Source organism: Rhinolophus sinicus, linkage group LG09 (genome assembly GCF_036562045.2).
Source record: "Rhinolophus sinicus isolate RSC01 linkage group LG09, ASM3656204v1, whole genome shotgun sequence".
In the NCBI taxonomy this organism is placed as follows: domain Eukaryota; kingdom Metazoa; phylum Chordata; class Mammalia; order Chiroptera; family Rhinolophidae; genus Rhinolophus; species Rhinolophus sinicus.
This window is the reverse complement of record NC_133758.1, coordinates 101934441-101956309: the sequence shown is the minus strand read 5'-3', so window position 1 is coordinate 101956309 and position 21869 is coordinate 101934441. Positions and strand designations below refer to the sequence as shown.

General features: G+C 41.7%; 1 long non-coding RNA gene across 1 annotated transcript in view; it reads left to right on the top strand.

The window, feature by feature from the left end:
• The first annotated feature begins 662 nt into the window (after positions 1-662).
• The window catches only part of LOC141573093 (uncharacterized), a 39535-nt gene continuing 18328 nt past the window's right edge, over positions 663-21869 (top strand). Inside the window, exon 1 of the long non-coding RNA XR_012498655.1 lies at positions 663-1212. This is a non-coding gene — a long non-coding RNA (uncharacterized LOC141573093). The remainder of the gene's footprint in view (positions 1213-21869) is intronic.

The following is a 21869-nucleotide window of genomic DNA, read 5'->3' as shown; positions in this document are numbered from 1 at the left end:
TGCAAAGGAGTCTCCTCCACATCAGGAAGATTCAGCCTCTAACCCTCAGGCTTCTCCCCTGTAATTCCTCTATCTACAAAGTCTTTGAAATTGCTGCAGTAAGTACCATGCAGTAAACTGGAGCTTTGGAGCATCGAGGAAGTGGAGGCTCCTGGAAAATCAAGTTCACAGATAAGAGTATGTATGTGTGAATGGAAGGTGATTGTGGAGCAGAGAGCACTGTGACATCTGTAACTCTGGGAGGCCCAGAATGGGTCATTCCCCATTAAGGAAACATTTCTCTCTAATCTAGATGGTCAGCTGTCTCTGGATACATCCATTTTGTCCTTTGACAATGTACATGAGTAGATGTATTCTTGCCTATTTGCTATGGATCTTACCCATGAATAACACTTTTTATTACATTAAAAGTTGGCTACCAGAGAACATGTTGGTGTCTTCTACGTATAAAATTCAGGAACAGCTTTGGTTTGGGCATTTAAGGCAGTTTGGGGTCACCATTATATGCAGGCTGTGTCTGATGGAAGGTATAGGATTTATTCTGCAACTGTAATGTCCTAGGAGTTATTTTTCCCACAGAGCATATATATTTCTTTTTGATAATATTTGAGGTTATGGGTTCTATTTCTATCTGAAGAAAGCAAACAGTATATAATAAAATCTTGTGACATTACACTGGGTAAAGCCCAATGCATTGATTTTCGTTTAGATGAGGACACCCAGTTCTCTAACAGAAGGAACTGAGAATGTTAAACGTTCTGAGAACATGCTAAGCTGAATTTAAGTGAAAGGTGATCCCTGGTCCTTTCATTCTTGCTTTAAAAATAAACTATATAATTAAATGGCTATAGATACTTCTTTTGTGGGAGGAAAACAGCAGTCAGATTCTTTGCAATCATGCCAGCAGGGCAGTAGCATCCTAACCCTTTGGCAAAACAGAGAATCAATACCAATCAGGGAAAAATGCTAACGAAAGGGAAAATCTCACAGGAACCACAGGCGATAAAAGATTTAAAATGTGAATAAAACATCACAGGTCAGCATTAAAACAGACAATACCTTTCTCTGCCAAGGCAAAGCATCCAGCTGCTAACCAGAGGCAAAACAGACGGAACCGCACTGAGGGGCCAAAGAGAAAGCCAGGGCAACTACTTCACTTCCCCTTCACTTCGCAGAGAGACAGCCACTCCATAAGCAGCACTTTTTTTGAAGGTAAAAAATCTCTGGAAATATAAATCTTGTCCATGCATAATTTATAGGATTATTATGTTTGCTGTTTGAGAATAAAGAGATCAGACTTGCTTTCAGATAGGGCAAGCTGATGACCTGTTGGTTAATTTTATAAATGAATAAGATGCTTTAAAATACTACCTAGGGAAATAATGAAGTCAAAAAAGGTCCATTATAGGCAGACTGGATTCTGACTAGAAGGAAATTGAAGTCATCTCCAGTTGGGACAGTTTGATGGACTCAGTGGAAAGGAGCTCTCAGTAGTTGCTAAGTGTTCAGCATCATCTTACTGAGTGGCCTTACTGAGTGGCCTCTCATCCTGGGAATTTCCATATTTCAAAGCCAAATCCTTAACAACAACAAAACAAAACAAACAAAAAAACCCAGAAAACAATGTTTTGGCATCCAGCCGTCATCAAGGGAATGTGTTTGGCAAATATATATCAATTTTATTGTTTTATGCCAAATCGTGGAGCGTAGGCCTGTATCCTCCTCACCACTTGAAAGAACGCAATCAACCTCTAATCAGAGGCAGCTTATTCGAGGTGGCCCAAGCTACCCAATCCTATGTCCCTTAAAGTCACGGGTCTACCTACACTTCTGCCTAAAGTTTTCCCATGAGGAATATCAATGTTAATATCTATGTTATTATCTAGGTTAATATCTATGTTAATATCTATAAATATCTATGTTGATGACCAGACTCTGTGCTGGAAACTTGCACACAGATTTCATAGCACTTTAAATTTGGAATTTATAATGTTTTGAAAATGGTTGTAGAACCAAATTTATGTCCTTGTGTTAAAATGAACTACAGAGTTTATCACAGAGGCATAGTAACAACATCCTGTTCCTGTTTCTCAACAGGCCATCTGGCTTTTCTTAATCTTTTGAAGCTCGTGTAGTAATGGCTAATACTTCTTGAGCACACACAAATGCGTAAGGCACTGTGCTAAACCCTTTATTTGTGTGGGTTTTTGCATTTAATTCTCATAGCATCCTTATGAGGTAGAAGATGTTATTACAGCCACTTTAGAGATATAGAAACTGAGGCTTGGTGAACTTGGCCAAGGCCACCCAGCTCTACTGTCAAGGTTGAGCCAAAGCAGTTTGATGCCAGGGTGGGCTCTTAACAGGCGCCGTGTGCTACTTCCCTCGGAGTTAGGCAGTGTGGACTGTGTCAGTGTTCACATGCATCTCACCTGATTACTCAGCTAATACCCCTGTCCTGGGACTGCCAATATTTTCAGTTCTGATGAATTTCATCCAATTTTCTTCCTTTTAGTTTTGCCTCACCCATTTGTTTCCTGTTTCCAGAATTGTTTGTCTTACACGACACGTAGTTATCTAGAAACGCTTGTTTTCTCAGTGTTAAATGAAACTCATATCATTGTTTGATTTATCGTCCTACTGTTCTAGCTTGCCTAGCTTCAGGAATGTAGTTTTTAGTTCAATTTAGAGGCAGCCTGCAGAGGAAGTAATGTGGTGTCTGGAATTTATGCATTAATGTGTGAGATCTCTAAATTATAATGGTGGCATCTGAAATGCAGTATCTGTACTGTCCTTTTCCTTATTCTTTCTGAAATGGTGACACAAACCTCCATCATTTGGCTTGAATTTTTTTCCTGGAGCAATATGATATTTTTAGAAAGATCTGAAATACAGGATTTTGGGTTTCTTTTTTTTTTTATGGCTCTTCTTCCTTTAGACGAAGTTGTTGTACAACTGGTCTCCAACTGGGAACATTCGAAGAACTCAATGGTGAGAAACATACGAAGAACTCAATGGTGCAAAATATAGTTGTGAACAATGAAGTAAAAATATTAATGTTTCATGTTCATCATAGCATTATTTATAATAGATGAAAATTGAGAATACTATAAATGTACCTAAATGAGGGATTGGTTAAAGAAATTATATGCTATCCATATGTAGGACTATTATGCTGCCCTGAAAAGTCATATTTTAGAACAGATTTTAAAGGTATAACAGAAATGTTTATGATTGATTAATAGTTGATAAAGGCAAATGATAAAGTAGTATGACTTATTCCTTAATCCAAGTATTATTTAGATGTGTATTTTTTTCTTTTCCAAAAATACTGTTTTTAAATTTTTGCTGTCAAGTTTAGTTTTGGTTTGTAATTTTTATATTATTGTGGACAGACAACATAGTCTTCATGATATTCGTTGTTTGGAATTTGTTGAAAATTTCTTCTGATTTGGTATAGGCCTTAGGGGCAGCCGACTTTTATACTGGTATATTGGCTGGATTTTCATTTCACATGGTAGCTTGAATTAATTCTTATACACAAAATTGGGCTTGACAGCTCGAGCTTTCTCAGATAGCTCCCAAACCAAGGTGTATGGTATTAATATTTATGCTAGATACTTGTCTGGATTTGGAAATGCAAAGGACACATTTTTGGCCAGTTGTGGTATAAAATCTAATGTCCAAGCCGGTGAGATTAACCATTTTCATTCCTGGGTTTGGCATTTTATAATTTAAATATTAATCAGCAGATGTGATCTGTTGGTTGACCTTAACTATAGATCAGGATTTCTCAACTCCAGCACTGTTGACACTTTGAGCCGATCATTTTTTTGAGGGTTAGCGGGGCCGTCCTGTGCACTGCAGGGTATTTGGCAGCACCCTGGGCTTCTATCCACTAGATGCCAGGAGCAAAGACCGTGCCTCGCTATTTGTGACGATTAAAAATGTCTCCAGACATTGCCACATGGCCCCTAGAGGGCAAAATCACCCCCAGTTGAGAAATGGCAAGTTCCCTTTTAGAACGAGTGACTAAGTGTGAGGGCCATTGAGTCAGTAAGCACATTTCCTGAGTCTTTCATGTGTACAAGGCACTGTGCTTTTACAGAGCTGTTCTATTTAGGCACAGAGACGGAAAGCTGTAATCTGCCTCATTCCCATGAAACCATCTGTGTTACACGGTGACATTCTAACACCAGGCTGCAATCTGTACAATGGAGGCTATCGCTCTGTCCTCTTAGAGTTCTTGGGAGACTGTGTGTACACAGGTCAAAGCCTGTGGGGACGTTGCTGTTACTCTATAAACTACAGCTTTTACTATCATTGTTACCCAAACCGAGCTCCCGCATATAGACCAGGGCCCATCATCCAGCTTCACTAGCACCCCCCTTCGTGATGCCTGCCACCCCCACACATCTTTCTGAAATGTTTTTATCCAAACGATCTCAGTGTCCATGAACAAACAAACAGAAAAGGAAACAAATGAGTTCAAGAAAATAATGTGAAGCAAACAAGTGTCTGGCTAATAGTGAAAGGTGGTGCTCCGAGACCTCTCTGCACGGGAGAGGAGAACAGTGTCTGCTTCAGCACGTGGCCCCTGCACACCATTTCTGTCGTGGGTGGCACATGGGTTCGGCTGCGGGAGGAATGAATGGTTGTGAGGAGATTTCTTCGGCCTGGTTCATTATCTATTTTAAAGTATCAGAGCTCCATCTGAGCGGGCCAACAGGAAGCCTGCTTTTGATTTAACTGTGCTCTGAACAAGCTCCTTCGATGGCTTTCCAAGAATTAATTACAGAGCTTAGTAAAGGCGGCTGCCGCAAAGTCCCAAGGATGGCTTTATGAGCAATTACAGCAGCCGCACTGATGCCAGCAGAATGAGAATTTCCTTGGAGGACTGCTTGGAACGAGAGAACTGGCTTGTGGAAATACAGGCACACAGGGTTCCCGTCTATCGCTTACAGGGGAATATGGAGTCACAAAGCGAGAAGAGATTGGTTTCCTGTCACACAACATCTGGGTTATTGGGCACTTGTAGACCGCGGCTTGTGTAATTTGACCAAAAAAGAAAAAGAGAAAAAAAGAGAGCGAGAGAAAGAGAGAATTTGATATGTAGCAATTGGAGCACTGTAGAGGGAAGGAAACGCCCCAGTGTTCATGGGGAGGGCGCAGAGCTGAAGAACGCTGGGGTCTGGTTGCGTGGCCATGTAGTGTAGAATCCTGCAGACGGCTTGCAACTCTGAGGATAAAGCAAATCCATCCAGTGGCTCTGAACCAACTGCAGCATCGAGTGAGTTCCTGAGAGCACGTGTACGTTAGGAGGGCAGATTGAATACAGCTGGATTCCTTGCCAACAAGCGTCAGCTGGTTGTGTCAGCAGCATGGGATGGCACGTTATGGAGGCAGGGCCAGTGGGAAGCCAACTGAGAGACGGTGGTTCCTTTGCTGAGCAAGGATGGCAGGAGCCTCCCTGGGGCAGGTATCAGCTGAGTCCTACAGGGCAGGCCCAGTTCTCACTTGTACGGGGATGAAGCTGAAATGGCTACTTAGTGAATGAATGAATGAATGAATGAATGAATGAATGGTCGGCACTGATAACTTCACAAACCTACCACTTGGGGGAAATTCTAGTGTAGTGCAAGATATTCAGCCTCCCATTCATGATAGTAATGATGGTAGATTCCAAAAGGGTTGAAATTTCAATGTAAGTACCTGCCAGTGCAGTAGAGGTGACATGGGACTTAATTAGGATTCCCTCACCAAGGACCTGTGTGTCCCCTCTCTCCTTGTGTCCAGGGCTGTCAGATGCTAGGCCAGCTCTGCAGACATGAAGCTTAGTCTCCCAGTGACAGTAATTAAAGAGCATGGCCTCTGGGACTCGACCGCACTTTCTGGTTTTGTCTGGTGCCAACATTTTCATGCACACAATAAATCCCATGGTTGCTCCTTGTCCAAACATCTGTGAGTTTTTTGTACCAAGGTCTGGGGCCCCTGGCCAAAAGCTGTTACCATAGTTGAGAAAAATAAATTTAAAAATTAAATTTGCTTCCCTGATTGTCAAGCAATCCTTTTGCTCTTAATCATTTCTCCCTGTTCTTACCAGTTTGGGGAAATGAAGTTCTCCATTTGGATGAACGGGTGATTCTTACCCGCTAGCATAACTCCTTAGTGGTCTAGTCCAGTCTCGTGGCTTTCCTATTGGCTAATTCCCATATTCACATCTCCAGCCCAGACCTTCCTCCCAAGACAGGCTCACATCTCTAACATGGCCACCCCCCCAGCTCCTGAATTCACTACTGCAAATCGGCACCACCTACGGTGTCCTCAGCTCAGGAAATGGCAACTCCAGCCTTCCAGATGCTCAGGCTAAACACTTTGCCATCGTCTTAGACTCTTCTCTTTTCTTCATCCCCTCTCCCCACATCCAGTCTGCCAGAAAAATCTGTGGCTCTTTCTTCAAAATATATCCATAATCCAAGCATTTTTCCTACCTCTGCTGCTACAGTTCTGGTCTGGGTCACCTTCATCTGTCATCTGGATTACTTCAGTTAGTGAAGATTCTGGACCCACCTCCAATGTGTATGTGTGTGCGTGTGTGTGTGTAGGGGGTGGGTTCCCCACAAACTCAATAAGCAACTTCTTGACACCAGCTGGGTGTTTTACAATTGTCAATGAAAGAATGTCCAGCCTAAGTCTTATAAGAGTTTATGTGACCCAAGCTGATAACAATTGCTGGCAAGCAAAACCTCAACGGATTGAGAAAATGCTCCAGAGAATAGCGGTTCTGTAGCTTATTTTATATATTAGAATCAAATGAGGAGACGTAAGGAGGGTTACAGGAAATCCATTGGTTGTAGATTAGGGAGACAGGAGAAAGCAAAACTGAGAAGTCTCTGAGACTGGATAAAAAATAAAACGGAGAGACACACAGTTCTGTTTCAGTGATGGGTACAGGAGCATTAGCATTTACAGCACACAGACATGGTATTCGGAGAACAAGATAACAATGGTTTTGTGCTCTGGTGCTGGTGGTTGTGCCTTCGAGGGGTCTGGAAAAAAAGATTACTCTGACATTTCAAAGGTATGTTATCTTAGATGCACAAAGACAACAGACAATTTTAAAGTTGCAGATTGACCTTTGTCAAGGCAGCGACAGGCCTAGACTTGACTACCCACCATGACCCGCTTTTAGTTAGGAATTTTTATATTCAGACCACCTTGTGTGGTTCCTTTTGGTCTCTGGGTTTGTAAGGCCCACCATGCTGGCCTCCCCTGAGCTTGTCAGGTTTAGTATGTGGCCCCTTTTTTGTCCACACAATTCAACTCAGTTCTGTCACCATCTACCTGGAAATAGCATCAGATTCCACAGGCTAAGGGCTCAGTCCTACAAGACTGCCACCCTCCTCTCACGTCACAGGCCAGTTGCTAGGCCAGATTGTCACTTGTGCATCTGACTGACCTACAGATAGGTCCCAACAACCCCCCTCTTGTGTGAGATTAATTTGCTAGAGCACCTCACAGAACTCAAAGAAACATTTTACTTACTAGGTCACTGGTTTATTATAAAAGGATGTAACTCAGGAACAGCCAGATGGAAGAGATGCATAGGATAAGGTTTGGGGGAAGGGCGCGAAGCTTTCATGCCCTCTGGGTGTGCTACTTGCCTGGAATCTGCATGTGTGCACCAATCCAGAAGCTCTCCAAATCCATCTTTTGGGGTGTTTAATTATGGAAGCTTCCTTACAGAGCTATGAGTAATTAAATCATTGACTATTGGTGATTGATTCAATCTCCAACCCCTCTCCCCCACACCCCATAGGTGGGAGGCAGGGTGAGGGGTTGGACTAGAAGTTCCAACCCTCTAACCACCTGTTTGGTTCCTGGCATGACCAGGCCCATCCTTAGGTGACCTAGGGGCATTGCAAAAGTCACCTCATTAACATAACAAAAGACACCTTCATCACTCTCACACTACTTAGGAAATTCCAGGGGTTTTAGGAACTCTGTACCAGGAAGGGGTTACAGACCAAATATATATATTTTTTATTATAAGTATAAATATATATTTCTTATTATAAATCACAGTGTCACTGTTAGATACCTTAGTATCTCCTAATCCGTCTTCTTGCCTCTATCCTTGCCCCCTCCCCACAGCAGCCAGTGACCCTTTTAAAGCCTAAGTCTCAGATCACTCTTCTGCCCACAAATGCCTCAGTGACTCCCCATCTCACTTAGAGTAAAGCCTGGTCTTTAGAGTGGACTGCATGATCTACGGCCCCCTCCCCAACGACCCCGTCCTCCTTAACTCCTTCACCTCTTTCCTTCTTTCCTTCTTGCTCCCTCTGCTTCAGCACCGCAGACCTGCTTCCTGCTCCTACCTCATGGCCTTGTACGGACTGTTCACTCTGCTAGAATGTTCTCCCCCCAAACGTTCACGAGGCTAACTGCCTTACCCTCAGATAAGCTCAGATGTCCTCAATGAGGCCTGCTCTGGCCATCCTATTTGGAATCGCAATCTGCCCTACTTCCTGTCTAAATTCCAAGCTCTTCCTGTGGGAGCAGCTAGACCAGGCTTGAAACAAGGATCTGCTCCTTACTAGCTGTATGACTTAGAGTAAATTCTTTAACTTTGCAGAGCATCATGGCCTCTTCTGTAAAATGGGATAAACACTTCCTACCTATACGACTATAGCATGGATTCTATGAGATCATGTTCATTGCATGGTGCGAAATCTGGCGCAAAGTCAGCATTCATTCAGCACATCATAGCTGTTGTGAGAGGATAAGTGGAAAGGGGAGAGGGCACATATGGCATTTGAGAATTAGAATAACTCAGAGGTGGACGCATCTATGTGAATGAAGGTTTAGAGGTTTGCAAACTGACCTGTAGGGCAGAATTTCTCAAACTTATTTATTTTATGACAAATATAGAAAATAATATATGGATTCTATAACTACATTTTTGTAAAAAAAAAAAAAAATTCCCTACCTTTTCTCTTCTTACTCTTTACTATTTATTTATAATAATTACAAAGAATGCGGCCTCTCTATCATGATTGGATATATTTGACCAACTACTCTCTTTTCTGATCTAGAGAACAAAATACTCACCTGCATTAGAGAGTAAATGCCTGTCCCATGAGACCCTGACCTGGGCTCAGTATAACATAAGGCTGTGATTTTTAAAATCAAAGTAAATTATTTTTTTAAATGGAAAAAAGGAAGAAAATGAAAAAAGCCAAACTTTTCCTTCCACTTTTCCTTAGTGCTTTTTGTCCAAAGTGGAATTCATGACCAAAACTGATGACCTTAAGACTGTATCATCCATGGCATATGACAAAGTTTCCTCTCTTTATATAGGCCATCATTAGCCTCGTCTATGAGATCCGAGTCCTGTATGTGTTTAATTAGATATAATTTTTGGAGATGAAGGGGAAGTGATTAAATTATCCAGACTCCAAAAAAAAACAAAAGATCCTTATTTCAGCCATCCGTCAGGCCTTGACATCTAGAGTATTACATGCTATAACTCAAATGAAAATATTTCACCTAAAAGTACAGAACCCCTCCCTGTCCATGATATCATTAAAGGAAATCATTAAGCATTTATGTAGCACTTTGTGCCGGAAAAGTGTTTTACAGTTATTTTTATTGCTCACCAAAACCCTCTGAGGTGGGTCCTTCTCTACGTCTTAAAACCAAAACAAAGAGAAGAGATTAAATTACTTAGGGTCTTAGAGAGACTAAATGACTGGATCAGAATGAGACCTTTGAGTGCCAAAGTCTGCTCTTCTATTTCACCCACTGAACCGTTAGGTTAGAAGTTTATGCAACTGTATAAGGCATTTTCTGATTTGGGATTGATTCTCTTTTCTTTAATACCCAGATCATTGATGGTGTAGACCTAGTGCAAGAACTACACCATTTACAATTATTTCTTTTCATCATGAGCATCTCTGGAAAGCACTAAGTTCTTGATAAAATTTAATTTAAAAAAAAAATCAATGTATTTTAAAAGATGGTCTTTATTATGCTAAGGTATTAAATACCCACTGGAATCTCTGTGGCTTAGGTTGGAAGGCAGTCTTCCACCCAGTGATTCGGGGATCCAGGTTTCCTTCATCTCAGTAAGTGGTTTCCAGGGTCACTGAAAAAGGAGGTAGACAAGTGTGGAGAACTCATTTCTGTTGCTAAGTACTTTGAACCAAGGTGATACCCAGTCCATCAGCCCTTCTGCTCACAGCCTTTTGGCAAGAGGTAATTGCCGAGCCCCTGGACTAACCACAACTGAGGCTGGAGATGTCGGTGAGCACTTGCATTATTGCCTCTTCCACAGACTGATTTTGGTTTGATTTTAATTCTCTCTTTTAAACTTTGCATTCAAAATGTTCGTGATGACAGTAATTCAAGTTTTACCTGAAATGGGTGACATGATTCCCCTTGTAATACTTCTTTTATGGCCTCACATTTCCTTATACTTTATTATTTTCAAAGGCCTTCCACATGTTTCATCTAATTTGATTGTAACAGAAAGAGAATTTCTGACAGTCAAGGGGACTGCTGTGCTTCCCTTTCGTTTTCTCAGGTTCGACAGCTGTGGTACCCGGGAAACAAGGTCTACAGCGTCAGGAGGGTACATCCTATGAGCTCAATCCCTGGGACTGGTCTATCACGCAGAGTTAGTCAGAAGCAGTATTTATTTCATGATGGGAACTAAATCTTGGTACACGGCTACCGTATCTTTTGTTCCCTATCAGCGGTGTCAGCAATAGGCTCGGCTTCTTCTTGCCTGTGTTTGTGGAAGCTGAGAAGATTGGAGGAAAGATTTGAAGGACGTGGGTGGGATGGAGCTGGCAGGATTGAGTCTGGGAGCCAGGGTAAAACTATTCCATTCCCCAAAGTGTGGAAAGCCTGGGATTGAAAGCTGTTCACAGTCTTATCTAGTATCTTTGTTTCAATACTTATGAAAAAAAAGTTGAGATGATTCTTAAATGAAAAGGGCATTAAAATAAAAATAAAATGTGAAACGGCATGGAAAGATATGAGTAGTTGAAAGTTCTTATGGAATAATTTGCTTTGGTGGTAGTGATGGGAAACTGAAATTTCAACTTTTCCTCCTAATGTATTTTCTCAAAACACTATTGCCAGTATAGCAGCAAGATCCCCTTTACTGGTTTCTGAAGAAGGCCAATAATGAATTTGTTTACAGATTGATTGGCCAGTGCTCTAACTTTAGCCTCTAGGTCCTCAACCAATGCTGACAACTTTGACCTAATTTTAGGAGGCAATTATATTTGGCTGGGTTGCTGAGTTCTTTCTCAGAACATCTTCTCAGGATAGCTGCCAAATGCTCTTTTTGTAATTGTGTTGTAAAGTCTGAGGAAAGTTGTCTTGGGTCATTGCCCAGGACCTAATGCCCCAATTGTAGACATACATGGCTGCAATCTGTAGATTCCATTAGAGCTGAAACCAGGCACCATCAACCTTCTCAACTAGAAAGTGGGGGCTCTCAATCACTAGGAAGGTTCTCTGAGCCCTACCAGTTGCCTAATGAGAAGCCGAGCATCTTACCTTTCTGTTAGCATAGCAGTTCCTTCCTCCAGCACTGAAAGTCCTGCTCAGTGCTTGTAAAGCCTGTGTCCCTTTTTTTATAAATCACAGAGCTCAAGCTCGATGTGACAGAAAGGCTGGTGTTGCCAACGTAGCCTCTGTTTTGTCCTTTGACATGAATAATTTTGGTAGCTTTCTGTTTCCTCTGAAAACTGGAATGTTATCTAGAATTGACACGAAAACATAGTCGTTTCACCCTCCAAAATGTGACTATGACATTCATGCCCTTGGAACATTAATATTTCTTTGGGAATCATAATGATGAGACCGAAATGCAGCCTCGGTCTGCATTTAAAAAACAAAAAAAAACCAAACACACAACAGTGACATTTAATCGGAAAGGAGGTATATATTTATATATTTAGCTAGGAGGGTAGAAGGTGAGGAAAAAAATTAGGAAAGAACAAAACTGTCCATATTAGCCTTTGCTGCTGGGTTGTGAGCTATTCTTATCCTGTCAGCACAATTAATGAGGGAAAAATAGTCCCCAGAAGAAATGTGGCTGGAGGCACTGATCTGCCCTTCATTCCCATCACGCCAAGAGCGACGAGGTCTAGAGAAAGTTTCCCCAGTGGGAGTTACTGGGAAAGTGACTCCTTGGCCCTGGGTAAAATTTTCTCTTTTTATCAACCTCAGGGACCAGTTAATTTAGGGCTGAGAATGTGCAGAGCTGCAAATGCAAAGGAAGAATCTCTCTCCTTTAATCATTTACAGCGCCAATGGGGAGGGGGGAAACATTTATGGATTAGAAATGATGAAAGGACCTTACAAAGCAGTGGGTAATCCAGAGCTGGCCTGTGAGCTGCACAGGTGAGAATCCTGGGAAGGGAGAGCCTTCTGCTCTTCCTACTCTGGGTAGCTGGGAAATACAGCAGGAGAAAGGAGATCAGCAGAAATACAGCTATAGATTGCTGAGAAGAGGGAAATAATATGGATGGAGGACCCTGGAATGGAGCAGCCAGAGTGGAGGGAAAGCTTTGTATTGGGGTGTGGCAGTTAAAGTTGAAAGATTTCTTGAGTTCATGCCATCTCCATCTAAATCCCAATTACACCTGCAGTGTTAACTCTTGGTTGAGTCTGCATAATCCAAGACAGTAGTCAACTTTATCGCATATATTTCATATATTTATTTCATACAGTTAGGCTCATCTGGGATTTCAGATACTGGTGTGTGTGTGTGTGTGTGTGTGTGTGTGTGTGTGTGTGTGTATTCAGAAAGAGATGTGAGAAAATATGCTAATAAGAAAGTTACCTTCTCTTATTTTTTAAAAGGAAACCTTAAACCAATATTCCCATAACATTTCATTTGGTGTTATAATTTGCGTACTCAATTCCTAATTTTTCTTAAGTCCTAGTAGCAATGGCTAGGCACCTTGCAGTAATAAGAAAACCTTACATTTTACATATACAGAGTATTTTCACATTTTCATCATCTCATTTGGGCAGACAATACTGTTCCAAATTTTCACCCTTCCTGCTAAGGATTTTCCACAGTCACATAACTAAGTAATGGAAGAGCCCAAATTCAAGCTCAGGTTCTTTGACTCCCAGTCTACAGCCCTCCCTACTGCTGGGCCGCACCACTTATTTCAACAGTGGAAGTATCTATTGTATTGGCCAAGATGAAAAAACAACAATCCTCAATATGGGCGACAGGCATCTTAGTGACTGCTAGTGGGAGCATAGATTGGTAAGCATCCTTTGAAAAAAGGCAGTTCAGGAGACTGTATTAAGCATCTTAACACTGTTCCTAAACTTTGACCCAGTAATTGTAATTCTAGGAATCTAAGTAATCCATGGGAGCTACAGCCAAAGATTTACAGAGAAATGTGTTTACTGGAATGCCACTTTTAACATCCAACAATAGAGACTAGTTAAGAACATTATGGTACATTCCAACAATGAAATATTACTGAAGTCATTAAAAATGACTTCATTTTTGAAGATTATTAATAATAAATATTGAGAAGATATTTATAAATATAAGATCGAATGAAAAAATTCAGCGTCCAGATAGTGTAGTTAGCAGAGAAAAAAGAAAGAAATATACAAAAATGTTAACAATGCTTAACTGTGGGTGATGAGATGACAAATAATATTTTAAAAATTTTATTGCCATTTCCCATGTTTCCTATAAAGAGAATGTAGTGATTGTATAATTAGAAAAGGATTATATTTTACATTTTAAAAATGGTAACAACAGTTGGGTAAACACTAAAAATAAAGAGTGGTTAAGGGATTAAAGTCATCGTTTTACCTAGCTTTGTCTATAAACTGTATGTCTCATGTTCAGAAAAGACGAACAAACAAACAAACAAACAAGTGTAATGCTAATTTGTTATGTTTCCAAGGAAATGATTAAGGATTTATGATACAAAATGAAAACCACAATTGCAATAGAATGTGTGGCAAACATTTAAAGCTAGAAAAATCTGGCTCTAAACAGTTGACTCATTTTTATGATCTAAACAAGTTTTACTAACCGTGTAGGAGCTGGCTCTGGGAAGCCTCGCTCTAAGGTCTTAAAAGTTCTTCCTCCACGTAGTCTTTTGGCTTCTTCCTTCACTGACTTTGTCCCTGGTTTGTTCTGCATTATAAAGAGGAGCAGACTCATCAGAGAGCAACAGACACAGCAAGCAAAAGCCCAGAGATACTTTGGAACTTTCTAGGTGGGAGAGAAAGAAGTACAGAACTGGTGGGAAAAGACGCCGAGGGCTCCAGGGTTAACACTTTGCTTTTTGAGACAACTCCAGTCCTTGGAGGGCCTCCAGTTTAAACTTGGAGAATTCATCAACAGGAAAACAAATAGCTGGCATGCTCTCTATTTACTTTGCCTTTCTCAAGGTTGCAACATAAATTTCCCAACTTTGAAAGCTCTTCAGGCCGAAGAGACATTTTATGAGTTCAGGCCCTTTCCTCCAGTCTGTGTGACCCACATGTAGCCCCATTGGGGAAAACATGGGCGCCGCCCCTTGGGGTGCTGTGGAAGGCAGTGCCTTTGGATTGCTGGACTCTCCCAGGGCAGACAGTTGGGGAGAAACAAGGACCAGAAAACCTGAATTCTCCAAATGTGAGCTTCTGGGCAGCTATGGCAAAAATCCACATAATGCCACGGGAGCAAAAGCCCTGAGACATTCTCATTGGAGGAATTTATACTAGCAGGCTTGCCATGCAAAATACCCAATGGTGTGTGAGTGAAGTGGTGTCTGAATTGTAACACAGCTAGATCAATTCTGGAAGCAACCTTCTGCAGCACCTCTGGAATATTTGTGTCCTCACTCCCAACATCTGCAATTAGCAGAGAAGCTAATGCTGGGAACCACCACATATAACCCAGAAAAGACTGTCGATGCAACATTATAAAAATTGAATATGTGTCAGAAGTGGATTTAGATTCTTTAGGTTAATATTATTTTTGCTATTAGGTAATGAACTGATATTAATTTACTTGCACTGTGTGATTAGGTTAACTTAACTCTGGGATAATCTTGCATTTTAAAAATTAAAAATGGCAGCCGTATCTTCTCATTATCAATCACAGTAGCAGAAGCACTACAGAAACGTTGCCATTTTATAGTCCATTGTGCTCTTCTAGGCAATCAAATAAGCACTAAAAATGACAAATGACCAAGCTTGGATAGATCATCATGTTTAAGCACCTACAAATAACTGTCCATTTGTGAATGGTCAAACTTAATCGGTTATTTTTTCTATAAGCAAAATAACCTTTCATAAATAGAAATCGACAAATGATATTAAAGCATTTGCGCTCTTGTAGGTAATAATGCCACAGTATGCAAAAAACAAAATAGGCTCACACACACAAAAGTAAGCTAAATGGTTTATTCTCTTCTTGACCTTCATAAATATAAGTGCTTTATCCATGGCTCTATAAATTGTTTAAATCCTTTAATGATTCAAATGTGCTGATAATGTTCCTGAACTCGCTGGAACTATGGTTCTGTTAATATTTTGAAAATTACTTTAATTAACCTTATTTCATCTTGTAGTAGTTATAGAACACTTTTAGATATTTTAACTATGCATTAATTTGTTTCATCATTAACCTTGGATGTTACCCTTGGTAATTACGGTAATTTATAATTTGGGTTGAGTCAGGTGCGAGTGCTTTAGAATAATGCCTAGTGTGGGTCCTGTCAATACCTTGAGTTGTTGGGATTCTTTAGTTCACAAAGGACAGAAAAACAACTTGGAAGGATGGAAGTAGAGGGGCCATGGTTCAGCAGGAATTTCCCAGGGATGGGTTTTGTTTGGCCAATGACTGTGAAGGAGGAGAAGGGATTCTGAAGGGCCTGTGTCAGGCAGCCACCCCATATGCCCCAACTCTCCCTCCTGACATCAGAGAGACAGGAGTCTGTCACAGACAAGCGAGGAAGGAGGAGATTAGTGACCAGCCCCCAAACAGTGTCTACCATAATAGTTAATAAAATTTATTTTCATATTTACTATTTTATATTAAGAGCATGTTTTAAGCCCCTACGCTGCCTCTTTCTTTTCAGACACATCCAGAAAGCCACATACTGCCATCATATGCTACTGAGGCCTGGGGTTTTACGTCTGCACTCTCAATCTGTCACAACTCTCAAAATCCTTCACTGGTTTTTCTAGAAAGCCCAACAGTATTCAATGCAACAAACCCCTGCCATACACACAGTGAGGCCACGGGGACGAAAATGCCAAGTTCTATCGGGGGCAGGTGTCACGTGCAGGCCTCAGAAGGCAAGGTAGGCAGTGACAGGAGTAATTTGTGAACATTCACATCTTTTCGCTGGAAGTGCCGTGGTAGACCAGAAGAGGGCGAAATCAATTTCAGCACAGGGGACCCAGCTGGAATCAACAGCATTACGAACGATTCACTCCTTTCCTGATTTGGCCAGGAGTCTGTGTGATTAAAATTCTCAGTTCCGCCTTTCTCTATATTAGCATTATCTTCATTTTGACCACGTCATAGTCAGTGACAGAAACTGATATCACTGGAACCACTAAAGATACTCTTAATATTTTAGGCATAATGTTTTATAGATGTCAAAGTGACATCATTTGAAGTATCAGTGCTTTCAAAGGGCAGAATTCCTTCTATTTATTCTTCTGGTGCCCACCTGTTTTCAAGGTCTTGGTCTACAGACAGCCCTACTCTTGGAGGAAGATGCTTATATTCCCATACATGCCACGAAGGAAGCAGGAGTGGGACAGGGCAGGTTATGACATGCTAGGGTAAAGCCATTTGAAGATTCCCATCTTCCTGATGGTACATCTTACATCTCATGTTGCTGCCATGGTTGAGAGGGGTGTAGCTGTCTGTAGCTGCTCAGCAGAGTAGAGGAAAAAGTGTTATGTGTGAAGGAAAATTGGGTGAGTAAGAGATTGCGCCAAGAATTACAAGACTTTCTCAGATCAGAGAAAGACTTGAAAAATCACTTGGTTCAATGCTCTTCTTTTACTGATCCCCCCCGCCCCCCCCCATGATTGTGACCAATTCACTATCACAGAACTAAAGCAAGGCCCCAGGGCCCCGGGTGGGTGAACAGAAACCTTCATGGATGCCATAATTTTTTCTTGTGTATTATTTATTGAAGGCTAACTGTTTACTAAACAACCCAAAATCACAGTGGCTTAACACAGCAGAAGTTATATCTTGCTTGTGGAAACATTTAATGTCAGTGTTTAGCGGGCACCTTCCATGCAGTGATTCAGGGACACGAGCATCTTTTATCCTGTGGCTGGCTCCCCCATCCTCAGGGGCCTTGAAGTTAGTTGTTGGACTGAGACAGACAGAGAAGAGTGCAGGATTATGTAGGAGATGGGCAGGTCTGGAAGTGGGGTACCTCACATCTCCCACTGGCTAGAAGCTACTCACAAGGGAGCCTGGGGAATATAGTCCAACTGTGTGCTCAGGAAGAAGATGAATGGGTATGGACAATAACACAGCTATGTCATTTTTAGTCTATGGCAGGTTTATCTTGAGTAGGAAAAGGCACATGATCTTTGCAGGTGAATGGACTTGGATTTGGTTACTGATTGTGTGAACTTGGGCAAAGAATTAACCTCTTCCTGTCTCAGTTTGCTCAGCTGGGAAATGGGGATAACTTGGGTCGTGGGGTCATTGTGAGCATTAAATGAGATAATAGGTGTAAAATGTGTATGTCATACTACAGTCTCACCTTGTTTTTACAAACCATTGGGACTAGATGGAGGAGCGTGGAGGAGGAAACAGACTGACTTCCTGTGTCCCATTTTGACCAACCCTAGGTACCAGGACTCCTTAGTGAGACCCAACTGAGCCCAGAAAACATGCTCCATTAGATGCTAAGAGTGGTGGCATGTTCCTCCATCTCTTGCTAAATCCTAATTGACTTAGGACTTTGAAAGGGAAAACACAAAACCTCCACAAGCATTATTTTATTTGATTAATAAAAATTCAGTCACTTAGCATGCAGTTAGTTCCAGCACGCAAGTTTTAAGCCTTTGTGCTCAGTCTGAGACTGTTACATCTAGACAGCAGTGATGTTTACTATTTTCTGTGGAAAAAACATATTTCTGGAGAGCCGTGAAAAGAGAAATAATCTAAACAGACGTGTCACCTCTCACATAGGGATTTTGTTGCTTTCAGACTAAACCTGGCTGCAGGAGCGAAAAGAACCACCTTCTCACTGGGGTAAGCCTCACGGCATGCCCAGGGCCTGGCACGTTAGGGGCTTCAATAAATATTTACTGGTATTGAATTAATAAATAAATGTAGTTACATAGGTAACTATAGGTACTATCTTGGTCTGAGACAAGATTGGGGGGTGGGGGGGGTGGGGGGGCGTGACGGGAATCCCTGCATTTCAGTTATGGATTTCCTGAACGGCTTCCTAATTGTAAAGCTAACAATAAAACCCACACCCCCGGGGCGACATTCCCCCAGGAAGGTAACACGAAGAGGAAGCTTGATTGTATCTTCCTTTTTAGGGCACTGTCCTTCAAAATAAGCTTCCATGCCGCCTAGTTAAGACGAGCGGTAACAGCATATTGAAAGTAATAAATAAAACGATGTCCGGGGCTCAGAAGGTTAAGTTTTTTCATGAAATTATTTTCTCAAATCCAAGGGTAAAATGGCGCCTGAAATCACAAAACATGGTCCTGTAGTGCCCCCTGGTGCCTCTTCCTTGGAATTGTCAAAGCCTGAAATTGTGCTCAGCTCTAGTCATTAGCATATTTCTTGACTTATTTATGAGTCTGGTACTTTGCGGGGCAGGCTTACTTGGCGAGAGAGTGGGGCACTGCCGCTTGAAAAATCCTTTCTTTCAGCCCCTTTTCAAATGGGTTTCCACCGTAATGGCAACATAACTAGTACATTAACCCTGGTATAAGATTTAAAAACTGAAGCCATTTGTTATCTTGTAAAAAAGCTCTTTTACCTCCAAAAAATTATTGGCTTTTTTTTTTCTGGAAGGCAGATTATTAAGCAGTTTCTTTTGCCCATTAAGAGGTTCTTTCTAAATCAGTTGGACAGAAGACAGTTTTTAATTTCAGAGATTATCACATGTATTAATTGAGCCATTCTTTATTTTTTTTCTTGAGACCTATTCATTTAAATAAAAGACACACAGAGCTAGTCTATAAATAAGAATGTTGTGCAAAGAATTAAAATATTGTGAAAGACAGTATTTTGTCATTTAAAAAGTGTTATTGAAATTTATTCCAATAGGGATATTTATAGTCCAAGGAATGGGAAAGTAGTTAAATTACACAGATTTGGCAAGTGAAAATGGTGAAAGGTAATTGTCAAGAGTTTGGGGTTGTTGGTTATTTACTGATGAATCTGGCTTAACTCTAAATGCTGCAGCCAAAATTGTGGAATGATGAAAAAAGAAGGGTCTTTTCTCCCCCCCGCCCTCCGCCATCTGTGATGATGAAAGTTAATTTAATTCAGTTTGCAGATATTTCATGTGTAGCTCCATGTGCCACATACTGTGCTTGGTGGTGGCATAGTGGGGTCCCTGACCTTCAGGCTCCAGGCCCAAAGGGAGACACGCTGGCAACACCTGCCATTCACAATCCATAGGACGGACACTGTGCTAGAGAGGGAGCACACGGGATGAGTCTGTACTGATGGAGGAATTAGAGGACATTTTCCTGGAGGACATGACCTTGGATGACAGACATTAGCCCAGTGGGAAAGAGGGTTAAGGACGTTACAGGAACAGGACCAGCACAGGCCAAGAAACCAGCATAGCACTGCTTTCTAGCAAGGGTGTGTGGAGGGAAGGAGGGCTAGATCTTGAGAGGACCGCCAGTGTGCTGTACTAAGCCAAGGGGTTTTACACCAGAGTGCTGATGTGCTCTGGAGGATTTAGGCAAGAGAGGGACATGAGCAGCCTGGTACCTAGCCCACGGAGGTTGGGTTGGAGGGAACCAGCTAAGACAGACCACAGATTTTCAGGGGCGACAGTAGGGCATCTCCAGTTCTCTGTCCTGGCTTTGTGAGAACAGTCACCGGTGCTTATGGAGATCCTTGTCATATGAGGATGGAGTGCAGGGTGAAGAAAAGGCAAGAGCTCCTGGGCGCTTGACAGGTCCTCATTTAAACCCTGCCAACGTGAGCAGGTTTCCTGACCTCTCTCAGCCTCCGTTTTTTTCAGGAGCAAAGTGGGCACGATGATGCCTACTTTACGGCCCGGAGAAGGTGTATCAGATGTGATTGGCAGAAGGGCTGGAACGTCGCAGGTGCTCTGTGAATGATACCTAATCTTTATTAAAGTGAAAATTATTCATATCACGAAAGCTCCACACCAAGCTAGGCCTTTGTGTGCTCTCTCACAGCCTCCTGAAACCATCCATAGTGTGCGCTTAAATATTTTTATATGATTATACAATTAATGCCTGCTCCTTCTTCTGGCCTGTAGACCCCATGAGGGCAGGGACTGTGTCTACTTTGTCACCCTCGGTCATGTGCACTACTGGTGCTAAAAATAGCCGTTGATCAAAATCTAGAACACTGACAACACCAAATGCTGACAAGAATGTGGAGCAACAGGAACTCACATTCGTTGCTGGTGGGGATGCAAAATGGTGCAGCCCCTTTGGAAGATAGTTTGGCGGTTTCTTACCATTTTAAACGTATTCTTACTATATGATCCAGCAATCGCACTCCTTGGAATTTACCCCCAAAATGGAAAACCTAAGTCCACACAAAAATCTACACACAAATGTTTCTAGCAGCTTTATTTATAATTGCCCAAACTTGGGAGCAACAAAGATGTCCTTCAGTAGTGATGGATAAACTGTGGTCCATCAGACAACGGGACATTATTCAGTACTAAAAAGAAATGAGGTGTCAGCCATGAAAAGACATGGATAACCTTCAATGCATCTTGCTAAGTGAAAGAAGCCAATCCGAAAAGAATACGTACTGTATGATTCCCATTACATGCCATTCTGGAAAAGGCAAAACTGTGGAGACAATAAAAGGATCAGTGGTTGCCAGGGGTGGGCTGAGATGAATAGCACAGGATTTTTAGGGTGGTGAAACTACTCTGTATGATACTGTAAGATAGATACATATCATTATACATTTGCTTACAATGTATATCATGTGTTTACAATGTTGCTTACAATGTGTATCATATGTACATGTATATTATATGTTTACAATGTATATTAGACATCCAGACTCAGAATGTACAACACCAAGAAGGAAGTGAAATGTAAACTATGTACTTTGGGTGGTAATGATGAGTCTTGTGGATTCACTGATTGTAACGAATGTACCACTCTGGTGGGGACATTGACAGTAGGGGAGATTGTGGGCAGTGGGCAGGGGGCATATGGGAAATCTCTATACCGTCCTCTCTATTTTGCTGTGAACCTAAAACTGCTCTAAGACAATAAAAAATAGGCATCAAATGAAGGACTAAGGAGAATGGCTGGGGGCAGCTCTGCCAACATCTTATCTTGCGAGGGTGATGACAAAAGTAAAAACTGGTAAAGGAGCCCTCCGTTTGGGGGCAATATTGCCCATAATCCTATGATTCTGGGACTGGTAACTTGTTTGGGAAAGTGCCATTGAATTAGGGCCGTTCGTGTCCTCATTGTAGCCAGGTGGGAGGACAGAATGAGTCGTGGCTGAGAGAGCTGGCTTCCGAGTCAGGATGACCTGGCCTGGAGTTCCAACCTCATCACAAACTTCCCTGCACCTCCCTTTGCTCATTTGCAGAAAGGGGATGCGCTGCTTTATATGCAGAGTCCTTCTTAAA